This window comes from Apodemus sylvaticus, chromosome 9 (genome assembly GCF_947179515.1).
Source record: "Apodemus sylvaticus chromosome 9, mApoSyl1.1, whole genome shotgun sequence".
NCBI lineage: Eukaryota > Metazoa > Chordata > Mammalia > Rodentia > Muridae > Apodemus > Apodemus sylvaticus.
The window spans coordinates 95,797,776-95,812,974 of record NC_067480.1 but is presented as its reverse complement, the minus strand read 5'-3'; the positions used below and the strand labels follow the sequence as shown (position 1 = coordinate 95,812,974).

The 15,199-nt window shown below is 37.9% G+C and overlaps 1 pseudogene; it reads right to left on the bottom strand.

The window, feature by feature from the left end:
* LOC127691978 (heat shock protein HSP 90-beta-like) overlaps positions 1 to 9,349 on the bottom strand; it is a 102,985-nt pseudogene extending 93,636 nt beyond the window's left edge.
* Positions 9,350 to 15,199: the final 5,850 nt, after the last annotated feature.

The window sequence follows — 15,199 nt, the reverse complement described above, 5'->3', positions numbered from 1 at the left end:
AAGGATGCTGAATTTTGTCAAATGCTTTTTCTGCATTTAATGAGATGATCATATATTTTTTTTTCTTTGAGTTTGTTTATGTAGTGGATAGCATTGATGGATTTCCTTATATTGAACCATCCCTGCATCCCTGGGATAAAGCCTACTTGATCATGGTGGATGATCATTTTGATGTGTTCTTGGATTCGGTTGGCAAGAATTTTATTAACTATTTTTGCATCAATATTCATAAGAGAAATTTGCCTGAAGTTCTCTTTCTTTGTTGGATCTTTGTGTGGTTTTGGTATCAGCATAATTGTGGCTTCATAGAACAAGTTGGGTAGAGTTCCTTCTGTTTCTATTTTGTTGAATAGTTTGAAGAGTATTGGTGTTAACTCTTCTTTGAAGGTCTGATAGAATTCTGCACTGAAACCATCTGGTCCTGTGCTTTTTTTTGGTTGGAAGACTTTCTATGACTCCTTCTATTTCTTTAGGCGTTATGGGACTGTTTAGATGATCTATTTGATACTGATTTAGTTTTGGTGTCGGATACATGTCTAGAAAACTGTCCACTTCCTCCAGATTCTCCAGTTGTGTTGAGTATAGGCTTTTGTAGTAGGATCTAATGATTTTTTGAATTTCCTCAGTTTCTGTTGTTATATCTCCCTTTTCATTTCTAAGTTTGTTAATCTGGATACTGTCTCTGTGCCCTTTGGTTAGTCTGGCTAAGGGTTTATCTATCTTGTTGATTTTCTCAAAGAACCAGCTCCTGGTTTTGTTGATTCTTTGTACAGTTCTCTTTGTTTCCACTTGATTGATTTCAGCCCTGAGTTTGATGATTTCCTGACTTCTACTCCTCCTGGGTGAAATAGCTTCTTTTTGTTCCAGGGCTTTCAGGTGTGTCATTAAGCTGTTAGTGTATGCTCTCTCCATTTTCTTTTTGGAGGCACTCAGGGCTATGAGTTTTCCTCTTAGCACTGCTTTCATTGTGTCCCATAGATTTGGGTATGTTGTATCTTCATTTTCATTAAGTTCTAAAAAGTCTTTAATTTCTTTCTTTATTTCTTCCTTGACCAATGTATCATTGAGTAGAATATTGTTCAGTTTCCACGTGTATGTGGGTTTTCTGTTGTTTTGTTGCTATTGAAAACCACTTTTACTCCATAGTGATCTGATAGGAGGCATGAGATTAGTTCGATCTTCTTATATTTGTTGAGGTCTGTCGTGGAGAAGGTACCATGAGGTGCTGAGAAAAAGGTATATTCTTTTGCTTTAGAATAGAATGTTATATATATATATATATATATATATATATATATATATATATATATATATATATATATATAAAATCTAATTAGTCCAAAGCTTCAATTAGTTTCATTGTGTCCCTGTTCAGTTTCTGTTTTCCTGATCAGTCTATTGAGGAAAGTGCAGAGTTGAAGTCACCCACAATTATTGTGTTAGGTGTAATGTGTGCTTTGAGCTTTAATAAAGTTTCTTTTATGAATGAGGGTGCCCTTGCATTTGAGGCATAGATGTTCAGGATTGAGAGTTCTTCTTGTTGTATTTTTCCTTTGACCAGCAAGAAGTGTCCCTCAGAGTCTCTTTTGATGAATTTGGGTTGAAAGTCAATTTTATCTAATATTAGAATGGCTACTCCAGCTTGTTTCCTGAGACCATTTGCTTGTAAAATTGTCTTCCAGCCTTTTACTCTAAGGTAGTGTTTGTCTTTGACCCTGAGGTGTGTTTCCTGTATTCAGCAAAATGTAGGGACCTGTTTATGTATCCAGTCCATAAGTCTATGTCTTTTTATTGGGGCATTGAGTCCATTGATGTTAAGAGATATTAAGGAATAGTGATTGTTACTTCCTGTAATTTTTTATGTTATTTTTAAAATTTGATTGGTTAACTTCTTTTGGGTTTGATGAGAGAATGTTACTATCTTGCTTTTTCCAGGGTGAAGTTTCCCTCCTTGTATTGGTGTTTTCCTCCTATTATCCTTTGTAGGGCTGGGTTTGTGGATAGATATTGGGTAAACTTGGTTTTGTCATGGAATATCTTAGTTTCTCCATCTATGGTGATTGAGAGTTTTGCTGGGTATAGTAGTTTTGGCTGGCATTTGTGTTCTCTTAGAATCTGCATGAGATCTGCCCAGGATCTTCTAGCTTTCATAGTCTCAGGTGAAAAGTCTGCTGTGATTCTGATAGGTCATCCTTTATATGTTACTTGGCCTTTTTCTCTTACTGCCTTTAATATTATTTGTTTGTTTAGTACATTTGGTGTTTTGATTATTATATGACAGGAGGTATTTCTGTTCTGGTCCAGTCTGTTTGGAGTTCTGTAGGCTTCTTGTATATTCATGGGCATCTCTCTAGGTTAGGGAAGTTTTCTTCCATAATTTTATTGAAGATATTTGCTGGCCCTTTAAGTTGTAAATCTTCACTCTCATCTATGCCTATAATCCTTAGGTTTGGTCTTCTCATTGTGTCCTGGATTTCCTGGATATTTTGGGTTATAAGCTTTTTGCATTTTGCATTTTAACTGTTGAGTCCATGGTTTCTATGGTATCTTCAGCATCTGAGATTCTTTCTTCTATCTCTTGTATTCTGTTGTTGATATTTGCATCTATGTCCCCTGATTTCTTCCCAAGGTTTTCTATCTCCAAAGTTGTTTCCCTTTGAGTTTTCTTAGTTGTTTTTACTTCTGATTTTATATCCTAGATGGTTTTGCTTAGCTCCTTCACTTGCTTGTTTGTGCTTTCCTGTAATTCTTTAAGAGATTTTTGTGTTTCCTCTTTCATGACCTCAGCCTGTTGACCAAAGTTCTCCTGTAGTTATTAAAGTGATTTTTGCGTTTCCTCCTTATTGACTTTTGTATTCTCCTGAATTTCTTTCCATGATTTTTGTGTTTCCCTTGTAAGAGTGTATAACTTTTGATCCATTTTCTCCTGAATTTCTTTAAGTATGTGAATTTCTTCATGTGTTCCTGTACCAGCATCATGACCAGTGATTTTAAATCCAAATCTTGTTTTACTGGTGTGATGGGGTATCCAGGACATGCTGTTAAAGGAGAATTGGGTTTAGATGCTGCCATATTGCCTTGATTTCTGTTAGTTACATTCCTGCATTTGCCTTTTGCCATCTAGTTCTCACTGGTGTTAGTTAGTCTTGTCAATGCTGGACTCACCAGTGCAAGCTGCCTCTTCCCAGGTGGCCTCTGGTGCACAGCTGACCTCCTGCACTGCCTGGAGACAGGGTGCTGCTGCCCAGGCTGTTCAGATCCCGAAGCAGACACTTGAAGGCTCCCGCAGGGGCCTGTTGGACTCACCAGAGCACACTGACTCCTCCCAGCAGGCCTCCTGGATGCCCCTCTTGCCTCCTGCAGGACCTGGAGATGTGGCGTTGCAGACCAGGCTGTTCTGGATCCTGAAGTGGAGATCCGAAGGCTCCTGCCAGAGGCCCCAGATCTGGAACCCAAGCTCCGTGCCGGAGCAAGCTGTTCGCTCCCAGTCTGCTTCCAGGTGCACACCAGGCCTCCTGCACTTCCTGGAGACTGAGTAATGTGGCCCAGGCTGTTCAGATCCCGAAGCAGACACCTGAAGGCTCCTGCAGGGGCCCGCTGGACTCACCAGAGCACACTGACTCCTCCCAGCTGGCCTCTCGGGTGCCCCTCTGGCCTCTTGCAGGGAAATATTCTTTTTAATTGAAGCAGGAGTTCAGAGGATTTTGGCTAACCCAGCTAGCCAGCTTCAATGACCCGGTGCCTTGATCCTCCCCTTCTCCAAGCACTTTGAATAAAAGCACATTAAGGTCAATATCATATTTTGGATACAAACTCTGGTTCTTATGATACAAACTCTCTTGACCACTAAGGCACCCTGGATTGCATTTTAAAGGTTTTATTAAAAGTCAACCCATTAGACATTATTAGATCTTTTCTACATTCATTCAGATTGCAACTGTATCACATATATAAATTGTATTGACAGTGATATTCAGATATTCACAATTTTATATAATTTAGTCTATCAATACTTTTTTATTTTTTATTCTTTTGCATTTCAATTATATAAGCACTTATTATTTCTACCACATTTTGGTTGGATCCTTCTTTAGGCACAATTATTTGCCTAAGATATGTAAATTCCATCTTACTACATAGAGTTCACTGATTCTCACATAACTCTCAGTGTTAGAGATGGCCTGAATTGCTGATTGTGTGTTTTTACAGTAATATTTCTAGCACCTTCAATATTGTCTCAGTGCTTGTCCTTCTAATGATCTGTCCCATAATCGCACCTCACTTCATTGTTGTGATTTACTGTTTCTATCTTATTCAACTTTCTTGAACACATTGTGATTTCTCGCCATCACTTACATAACCTTAAAAACAGTTTGTGTTTGTAAGTATAGACTTCCTCAAGAACATCTTATTTTTCTGAGCATATTGCATCCAGCAATTGTGCACACCAAGATGATTCCTGCAAATTGAATGTACTCACATTAATAAAGAAATATAACTAGATAAGGGAATTTCCATCATGTAGGTTTGAAAGTTGTTTTTAGCAAGATGGCCATTTTAACTATATTAATCCTGCCAATCCACGAGCATGGTAGATTTTTTCATTTTCTGAGGTCTTCTTTGATTTACTTCTTCAGAGACCTGAAGTTCTTGTCTTATAGATCTTTCACTTGTTTGGTTTGACTCACACCAAGATGCTTTATATAGTTTGTGGCTATTGTGAAGGGTGTCATTTCCCTAACTTCTTTCTCAGCCTGCTTATCCTTTGAGTATAGGAAGGCAACTGATTTGCTTGAGTTGATTTTATAACCAGCCACTTTGCTGAAGTTGTTTATCAGCTGTAGGAGTTCTCTGGTAGAGGTTTTCGGGTCACTTAAGTAGACTATCATGTCATCTGCAAATAGTGATAATTTGACTTCTTCCTTTCCAATTTGTATCCCCTTGACCTCCTTATGTTGTCTAATTGCTCTAGCTAGAACTTCAAGTACTATATTGAAAAGATATGGAGAGAGAGGATAGCCTTGTCTGGTCCTGATCTACAAATTCAATGCAATCCCCATCAAAACCCCAACTCAGTTCTTCACAGAGTTAGAAAAAGCAATTCTCAAATTCATCTGGAATAACAAAAAACCCAGGATAGCTAAAACTATTCTCAACAACAAAAGAAATTCTGGGGGAATCAGTATCCCTGACTTCAAGCAATACTACAGAACAATAGTGTTAAAAACTGCATGGTATTGGCACAGTGACAGACAAGTGGACCAATGGAATAGAATTGGAGATCCAGAAATGAATCCACACACCTATGGTCACTTGATCTTCCACAAAGGAGCCAAAAATATCCAGTGGAAAAAAGATAGCCTTTTCAACAAATGGTGCTGGTTCAATTGGAGGTCAGCATGCAGAAGAATGTGAATTGATCCATTCTTATCTCCATGTACTAAACTTCACTCCAAGTGGATCAAGGACATCCATGTAAAACCAGACACACTGAAACTAGTACAAAAGAAACTGAGGAAGACCTTTGAGGACATGGGCACAGGGGGAAAGTTCCTGAATAGAACATCAATAGCTTATGCTCTAAGATCAAGAATTGACAAATGTGACCTCATAAAATTACAAAGTTTCTGTAAGGTAAAGGACACTGTCAAAAGGACAAAATGGCAGCCATCAAATTGAGAATGAATATTCACCAACCCTACATCTGATAGAGGGCTAATATCCAATATATACAAAGAACTCAAGAAGTCAGACTCCAGGGAATCAAATAACCCTATTAAAAATGGGGTACAGATCTAAACAAAGAATTTTCAGCTGAAGAAATTCAGATGGCCTAGAGGCACCTTAAGAAGTGCTCAACATCATTAGTCATTAGGGAAATGCAAATCAAAACAACCCTGAGATTTCACCTTACACCAGTCAGAATGGCTAAGGTCAAAAACTCAAGAGACAGCAGGTGTTGGCGAGGATGTGGAGAAAGAAGAACACTCCTCCAATGCTGGTGGGGCTGTAAGATGGTACAACCACTTTGGAAATCAGTCTGGCAGTTCCTCAAAAACTGGACATGACACTTCTGGAGGACCCTGCTATACCTCTCCTGGGCATATACCCAAAGGATTCCCCAGCATGCAATAAAGACACATGCTCCATTATGTTCATAGCAGCCTTATTTATAATAGCCAGAAGCTGGAAAGTACCCAGATGCCCCTCAAAGGAGGAATGGATACAGAAAATGTGGTATATTTACACAATGAAATACTACTCAGCAATTAGAAACAATGAATTCACAAAATTTTTAGGCAAATGGTTGGATCTGGCAAATATCATCCTAAGTGAGGTAACCCAATCACAAAAGAATACACATGGAATGCAATCTCTGATAAGTGGATATTAATTAGGCCAGAAGCTCTGAATACTCAAGGCACAAATCGCATAACAAATGACTCCCATGAAGAAGTATGGAGAGGGTCCTGATCCTGGAAAGGATTGATCTAGCATTGGAGGGGAATATAAGGACAGAGAGAAAGGAGGGAGGGGATTGGAGAATGGATGGAGAGAAGAAGGTTTATGGGACATATGGGGAGGGGGGATCTGGGAAAGGGGAAATCATTTGGAATGTAAACAAAGAATATAGAAAATAAAAATATTTAAAACATAAGTAAAAATAAAAAAAGAAAGTTGTTTTTAACTCCTTGCCTAGAAAATAATTTGGATTTTTTTGATAATTGAAATTATCAGATAATTCAAATTATCAGGGATTAAATTACATATTTCTTATCTATGCAATGATTTCTGATAAAAAAAATTTTCAGTCCAGTTCAATGAAACACTTTAATACTGTTTATGACTCTGAGACTCTAATGTAAGTGAAAGTAAAGGGAATCTGAATTTCAACCAGACATTTCTTTTTTTATCAGATATATTCTTTATTTACATTTCAAATTATTTCCCCTTTCTTGGATCCCCCCTCCCTGAAAGTCCCATAAGCCCTCTTCCCTCCCCCTGTTCCCCAATCAACAGCTCCTGCTTCCCTGTCCTTGTACTCCCCTACACTAATTCACTGAGCCTTTCCAGGCCCAGGGGCCTCTCCTTCCTTCTTCTTGGGTTTCATTTGATATGTGAATTTTGTCTTGGGTATTCCAAGCTTCTGGGCTAATATCCGCTTATCAGTGAGTGCATACCATTTGTGTTCTTTTGTGATTGGTTCACCTCACTCATTCTCCAGTTCCACCCACTTGCCTAAGAATTCCATGAATTCATTGTTTTTAATAGCTGAGTAGTATTGCATAGTATAAATATACCACAGTTTCTGTATCTAGTCCTCTGCTGAGGGACATCTGGGTTCTTTCCAGCTTCTGGCTATTATAAATAGGACTGCTATGAACAGAGTGAAGCATGTGTCCTTATGACATGTTGGGGAATCCTCTGGGTATATTCCCAGGAGTGGTATAGTAGGGTCCTCTGGTTGTATCATGCCCAGTTTTCTGAGGAAGTGCCAGACTGATTTCCAGACTTCAACCAGACATTTCTTACAATTTATTTATCATTTTTCAGAACTACCTGTTATTGAGGATCCTGGTCACATGTTGTAAGTAAGGGACAAGAAAAAAACAGATTTAACAGTACAAATTAGCTTATTAATCAGAGCAGAGGCTTATTTTAAAAAGCATCATCAGCTCCTTTTTCTGTAGCAGTGACAAGGTCTGTGATCAATATGAGTGCCAGGAATGAGTTTCATCCTATGAAGCAACACTTGAATCTAATCCAAAGTGGTTTGTTCCCCCTGTGATATTCATGCCACTATTGTCTAGGAGGAGTGTCTTTTACAAACCAGTTTAGATACATATAGATACATATTCCAAGTGCTCCCCCAGAGCTCTGGATTGATTGTGCTAGCAGAAAGATTTAAGATAATTTAAACTGATACTACAAACAACAAAACCTGGGGTTTACCTAGTTGAGATACTTTTTTCAAGATTGGTTCATACAAAGAGATCTGTGGATGGAAGATGCAGAGGTGGTTCATTTGAATATAGAAATGGAGACTATTTTTCTTTTTTATAAATTGTATGTGTGTGTGTGTATTTGTGCACGTGCAAGCAGGTATGTGTATGTGTGAGCACGAGTATGTCTGTGTGCATGATTGTGTGCAGCAGAGAGAGAGAGGCAGAGAGGGGGGAGAGAGAGAGAGGGAGAGAGAGAGAGTTACAGAGAGACAGAGAGAGAGACAGAGACAGACAGAAGGACGGAGAGAGGGAGGGAGGGAGGGAAGGAGGGGGGGAGGGAGGGGGGGAGAAAGGGAGGGAGGGAGGGAAGGAGGGAGGGAGAGAAACATAAACATGGGTATATGGTTCTCTTATTTAATCATATAAGTTCTCAAACTTATTTCCTCAGGGTTGACAGCAGGCATCTTTACCCATGGAACTATCTCACTAGCCCTAAGGAATGGAAATGATTTTTAAAGCTTATCTGTTTATATCAATTTTTCCATATATATATATAAAGATCTATCTTGAGAATATTTCACTCAGCATTTTATGATGGTCAGGGAAAACCTTAAGTGATGGTTCTTACTGAATATTGCTAGTGATTTTATTTTTTATCTGCACACTCTTACATGGTTAACAGCTTTAGCTGACTTTATCATTAGCTTGTCTTTATCAACATTGTGACTGGCTCAGTTATAACCAATGGCATGAATCTCAACCATATGCAAATGTATATATACCAATGAATAAATATGAATTTTTCCTGTGCTATAACCCTGTACTTTGTTTGTTTGTCGGTTTTGATCACCTGTGTTTTAGGTTTTAAGTTGGCAGTGGGTTGCGGGCACTGCATGCACACTTGTGGTTACTCTTCTGCTCTCCTGCTCCCATAAGCCACGCCCAGCCTAACTCTCACTTTCTGGTCTGTATTCATCTCCCAGCTTTTTCCTGCTTTTGCTTTCATGTTGTATCTGTTCCATTACTATCCCTACCCCAAGAATATCTGTCCTGTTTTACTCCCCCCCACACACTTATATGTACTCACATTAAAATTTAGAACCCGCATATCAACAATATGTGTTATTTGTCTGAATCTATCTTGTTTAGGTTAATATATGTTTCATTTAATTCATTTCCAGTATAGATTGTGTTTTTATTCTTTATAGCTAAATTGATTTCCTTTGTTCTTGTGTACTATAGCATCTATATCTGCTTACCTGCTTGTGAACACCTATATTCATTCCAATTTTAGCAATGGTGTCTACAGAAGTAATAAACATGGACATGCAAAAACCTTTGTTGTAGGACTTGACCTCCACTGTGTGTGCAACCACAGTGTCATATTTTTGAGGACATTCCATGTCAAATTTCTTAGTGGCTATAGAAACCTACACTAATACTACAATTATTTCTTATTTCCTCCTCCACATTTTCACCAGCTTTTTTTTTTTTTTTCATTTGGCTCTGGATGTAAACCAGTCTCCTTGTACTGAGACAAAACCCCAAGGTATTTTAAACTGATATTTTCATAATTACCAAGATATGGGACACATTTCAGTTACTCCTTGTCCATTTTTTGATACTTATCAAACTTCTTTTGAGAACTAATCATTTTTTAGTTACTTTACAGGAATGTTTGTGGTCATCGATAGTTTAGTTTTTCCAGTTTTTTGATATTTTGGATATTACTTCTCTGTGTGACATCTGTCAAAAATTTCTCACACATTTGGGATATCTTCTTACTCAAGTGATTGTGAAATGAATGCTCCACAATAATTTTGAGGCTATGATTTCATTTATCCATTCCTTTCCTCCCTTCAAATCGCCCATATAGCTGCGGACTCTCCAGCAAATGCCTGGATTTTTCTTTAGTAATTCATATCTTATGTGGATATACATATATTTTTCTAAATATAACCTGTTCAGCCCATATAATGCTACTTGTATGCATACTTTCAGGGCTGATCATTTAGTAGTGGATAACAAATTACCATGTTCTTCCTTTAGTAAGATCAACTTCCTCTTTCCCAGCTTTTCACAGTTGCCTATAGTTCTTCTTGTGGATTTAAAACCCAAGGAGCCTTTCTCTGTCCTGTTCAATATGTTTATCATTGGCATCCTTGATCAGCACATATTTAGGCAGTCATGATATTGAAATACTATATGTATAGGTTCTGACATTCTAGAAGGCACATTCTCACAGCAAACTCCCTGATCTACTGGCTCTGCAAAATCTTTCTGCCCACTCTTTGCAATGTTCTCTGAGCTTTAGTTGTGAGTGTGTATTGTGAATATGTGCATTAGGACTAGGTTTGACAACTCTTTATTTGGTTTATCTGAGGTAATCTGTAGTGGTCTCCTTCGGTTGCAAAGAGAGGCTTCCTTAATGATAGGTAAGACTACACTTATCTGGTTATCACATATATTTCTCTCTCTCTCTCTCTCTCTCTGTGTGTGTGTGTGTGTGTGTGTGTGTGTGTGTGTATGTGTATATGTATGTATATATATATATATGTGTATATATGTATATATATATGGACAAATGTTTATAGATTTGTTTATTATTAGGGATTAAGAAATTAGTGGTTATAGGTTCTTCCTGAACTATCCTGGCATTCCTGGCATTAAACAGTTTGGATTCCAGTACTGGGTATTGTTATGACTTCCCTGGCATTAAACAGTTTGGATTCCAGTACTGGGTATTGTTACTTCTTGTTGAATGTGTGGGTCTGAAGTCTTAACTAGAGAGCTCTTAGTTAATGCAAGGTATACATATATGTTCTAATACTGGACATCTAGGGTTCACATGCTATGCTTGACAGCAATGTGGCTCATAGACAACACAGCTAGGGAGGATTGTTGTTTATATCCTTCATTAGATGCTTACATGGTGCTTTCTAGTATAATAAATAATAGTCCCCAGGCAGGGAGCATTGTGATCAGTCCCAAAGAAGGAACATCTGAGCCTCATTTCTTTTTCCTTTTCTTCTTTTCTTTCTTTTTTATTGGATATTTTCTTTATTTACATTTCAAATGTTGTTCCCATTCCTGGTTCCCCCCAGGAAAACCCCTATCCCATCCTCATTGCTATGATTCCATGAGGGTGTTCACAAGCCAACCCACGCACTCCAACCCCCCTGCCCTCAAATTTCCTACAGTGGGGCATCTGGACTTCAAAGGACCAATGGCCTCTTCTCTCACTGATGCCCAACAAGGCCATCCTATACTACATATGCAGTTGGAGCCATGGGTTCTTCAACGTGTACTCTTTGGTTGGTGGTTTAGTCCCTGGGAGCTCTAAGGGGGATCTGATTTGTTTACGAAGTTGTTCTTCCAGTGAAGTTGCAAACCTCTTTAGTTCCTTTGGTCCTAGCCCTAACTCCTTCATTGGGATCCACATGCTCAGTCCAATGGTTGGCTGAGAGCATCCACATCTGTATTGGTAAAGCTCTGGCAGAACCTCTCAGGAGACAGCTCTATCAGGCTCCTGTCAACATGCAATTCTTGGCAACCAGAAGAATGTCTGCATTTGGTGACTCTATATAGGATGGATTCCTAAGTGGGGCAGTCTCTGGATGTCCTGTCCTTCAGTCTCTGCTCCATACTTTGTCTTCATATTCACTCCTGTGAGTATTTTGAACTCCCTTCTAAGAAGGACCCAATAATCCACACTTTGGTCTTCCTTCTTCTGAGCTTCATGTGGTCTGTGAATCATACCATGGGAATTCCAAGCTTTTGGACAAATATTCACTTGTCATTGACTGCATACCATGTATTCTTTTGTAATTCGGTTACCTCACTCAAGATGATATTTTCTAGTTCCATTCATTTCCAAAAGAATTTCTTGAAGTCATTGTTTCTAATAGCTAGGTAGTACTTCATTGTGTAAATATACCCGATTTTCTGTATCCATTCCTCTGGTGAAGGACATCTGGATTCTTTCCAGCTTCTGGCTATTATAAATAAGGCTGCTATGAACATAGTGGAGCATGTGCCCTTGTTATATGCTGGAGCATCTTCTGGGTATATGCCCAGGGGTGGTATAACTGGGAACTCAGGTAGTACTATGTCCAATTTTCTAAGGAACCTCCAGACTGATTTCCAGAGTGGTTGTACCAGCTTGAAATACCACCAGGAATAGAGGAAAGTTTCTATTTCTCCACATCCATGCCAGCATCTGCTGTCACCTGAGTTTTCAAACTTAGCCATTCTGACTGGTGTGAAGTAGACTCTCAGGGTTCTTTTGATTTGTATTTCCCTGGTGACTAAGGGTGTTAAACATTTCTTTACGTGCTTCTCTGCCATTCCATTCACGTTTCCTCTGTTGAGAATTTTTTGTTTAGCTCTGTACCCCATTTTTCAAAGAGTTATTTGATTCTCTAGAGTCTAAATTCTTGAGTTCTTTGTATATTTAGGATATTAGCCTTTAATCAATTGGTAAAGATCTTTTCCCAATTGGTTAGTTGCCATTTTGTCCTACTGAGAGTGGTTTTTGACTTACAGAAGCTTTGCAATATTATGAGGTCCCATTTGTCTATGGTTGATCTTAAAGCATAGGCCATGGGTGTTCTGTTTAGAAAATTTTGCCCTGTGACCAAGTGTTCAAGGCTCTTCCCTACTTTCTCTTCTATTTGTTTCAGTGTATCTGGTTTTTTGCGGAGGTTCTTGATTGACTTGGTCTTCAGCTTTGTACAGGGAAATAAGAATGGATCGATTCTCATTCTTCTACATGCTGACCTCCTGTCGAACCAGCACCATTTGTTGAAAATGCTGTTCCATTTCCTCTGGATGGTTTTAGTTCCTTTGTCAAAGAACAAGTGGCCATAGGTATGTGGGTTCATTTCTGGGTCTTCAATTCTATTCCATTGAACGTCCTGCCTGTCACTGTACCAATACCATGCAGATTTTGTCATGATTGCTCTGTAGTATAGCTTGACATCAGGGATAGTGATTCCTCGAGAAGTTCTTTTATTGTTGAGGATAGTTTTAATTATCCTGTTTTTTATTTTTGTTATTACAGACAAATTTGCAAATTGCTCTTTCTAACTCTATGAAAAATTGAGTTGGAATTTTGATGGTGATTGCACTGAATCTATAGATTGCTTTTTGCAAGATGGCCAATTTTACTATATTAATCCTGCCAATCCATGAACACGGGAGATCTTTACATCTACTGATCTCTTTTTCAATTTGCTTCCTCAGAGAATTGAAGTTCTTGTCATACAGTTCTTTCACTTGCTTTTAGAGTCACATCAAGGTATTATTTTTTATTATTTGTGACTACTGTGAAAAGTTTCATTTCCCTAATTTCATTCTCAACCAGTTTATCCTTTGAAAAGAGGAAGGTTACTAATTTGTTTGAGTTAATTTTGTATCTGGCCACTTTGCTGAAGTTGTTTATCAAGTTTAGGAGTTCTCTGGTGGAAATTTTAGGGTCACTTAATATACTATCAGATGGTTTTAATATACTATGCAGATGATAGTCATTTTGACTTCTTCCTTTCCAATTTGTATCCATTTCACCTCCTTTTGTTGTCTAACTGCTCTGGCTTGGACTTCCAGTACTATATTGAATAGGTGAGGAAAGAGTGGACAGCCTAGTCTAGTCCCTGATTTCAGTGGATATGCTTCAAGTTTCTCTCCATTTAGTTTGATACTGTCTATTTGTTTGCTGTATAATTTTTTGCTATGTTTAAGTATGGGCCTTGAATTTCTGATCTTTCCAAAACTTTTACCATGAAGGGAAGTTGAATTTTGTCAAATGTTTTTTCAGCCTCTAATCATAGGATCATGTGTTTTTTTTTTCTTTGAGTTTGTTTATAGAGTGGATTACATTGATGGTTTTACATATATTGAATCATCCCTGCATCCCTGGGATGATGCCTACATGGTCATGATGGATAAATGTTTTGATGTGTTCTTGGATTCAGTTTGCAAGGTTTTTTTATGGAGTATTTGTGCCTCAGTACTAGTAATGAAATTGGTCTGAAATTCTCTGTCTTTGTCTTTGTTTGGTTTAGGTATAAGTTTAATTGTGGCTTCATAGAACACATTAGGTAGTGATCCTTCTGTTTGTATTTTGTGGGATAATCTGAAGAGAATTGGTATTAGGTCTTCTTTGAAGGTCTGATAAAATTCTGCCCTAAAAACATTTGGTCCTGGGCTTTCTTTGGTTGGGAGAATTTAATGATTGTTATTTCTTTAGGGATTATGGGACTCTTTAGATGGTTTATCTGATCCCGATTGAACTTTGGCACCTGGTGTCTTTCTAGAAAATTGTACATTTCATCCAAATTTTTCAATACTTTTATAATAGTATCCGATGATTTTTTTTTAATATCCTCGGTTTTTGTTGTTACATCTTCCTTTTCATTCCTGATTTTGTTAATTTGGATTCTGTCTCTGTGCCCTCTGGTTAGTCTGCCTAAGGGTTTATTTATCTTGTTGATTTCTCAAAAAACAAGCTCTTGGTTTTATTGATTCTTTTATGGTACTTTTTATTCCTACTTAGTTGATTTCAGCCCTAAGTTTGATTGTTTCCTGCAGTCTACTCCTCTTGGTGTATTTGTCTCTTTTTGTTATAGAGTTTTCAGGTGTGCTGTTAAGCTGCTAGTGTATGCTCTCTCCAGCTTCTTTTTGGAAGCACTCAGAGCGATGAGTTTTTTTCTAAGCACTGTTGGCATTGTGTCTCATCAGTTTGAGTATATTGGACCTTAATTTTCATCAAATTCTAAACAGTCTTTAATTTATTTCTTTATTTCTGCCTTGACTAAGTAATCATTTTGTAAAGCATTGTTCAGCTTCCATGAGTTTGTGGGCTACCTGGTGTTTTTCTTGTTATTGAAGACCAGCCTTAGTCCATGATGATCTGGTAGAATGCATGAGATTATTTCAATCTTCTTGTATGTGTTGAGGCCTGTTTTGTGACCAATTATATGGTCAGTTTTGGAGAAGGTACCATGAGGTGCTGAGAAGATGGGCCTCATTTCTCAAGTACATTGTTTCCTTGGCAATACAGACTCACCCTCTTCACCATATATTTTCCTTAAGAAATATCTTTTCTTCAATATTAATATTTACAAAGGATAAAATGTCTCACAAAGGAAGCTACCCTGACATTACAAAAAGTCAGAAAGAAATAGAGAAATTTGTGAATGTAGGATTAGGGTGGTGAAGTAAATTCCAAACTATATGTGATTTTTTTTATTAGA